This window comes from Kryptolebias marmoratus, linkage group LG3, assembly GCF_001649575.2.
Source record: "Kryptolebias marmoratus isolate JLee-2015 linkage group LG3, ASM164957v2, whole genome shotgun sequence".
NCBI classification, from domain to species: domain Eukaryota; kingdom Metazoa; phylum Chordata; class Actinopteri; order Cyprinodontiformes; family Rivulidae; genus Kryptolebias; species Kryptolebias marmoratus.
Window position 1 is genome coordinate 27,413,517 of NC_051432.1, and position 364 is coordinate 27,413,880.

Consider the following 364-nt stretch of genomic DNA (forward strand, 5'->3'; position numbering starts at 1 on the left):
CCCCCCCCCCCAACCTTCAACAGTTCTTGTTTAAATATATAAGTGGAGCAGCCAAGTCCAATGTAGCCCAGGCCAGAACAAATAAATTCTTGTGGAGGACACGGGAAGTGGGCTAGATAAAACAAATGAACAAGCCTGCATACTCCAAACATATATATAAAACCAGGCTTGATTTTCAGCTGATTCCGTCTTCACAAAAAGCCTTTAACTCCTTCACGTTTGACGAACTCCTCTGGAAATGGCCAAGATAAAGTTACTTAGTGACACTGGACTGACAAAGTGTTGATTCTCAGTCTTTCAGGATTATAACAAAATCAATCCAAGCAACTGGATTCTTGAAGTTTAATTGAAAAAGTTCATTAAA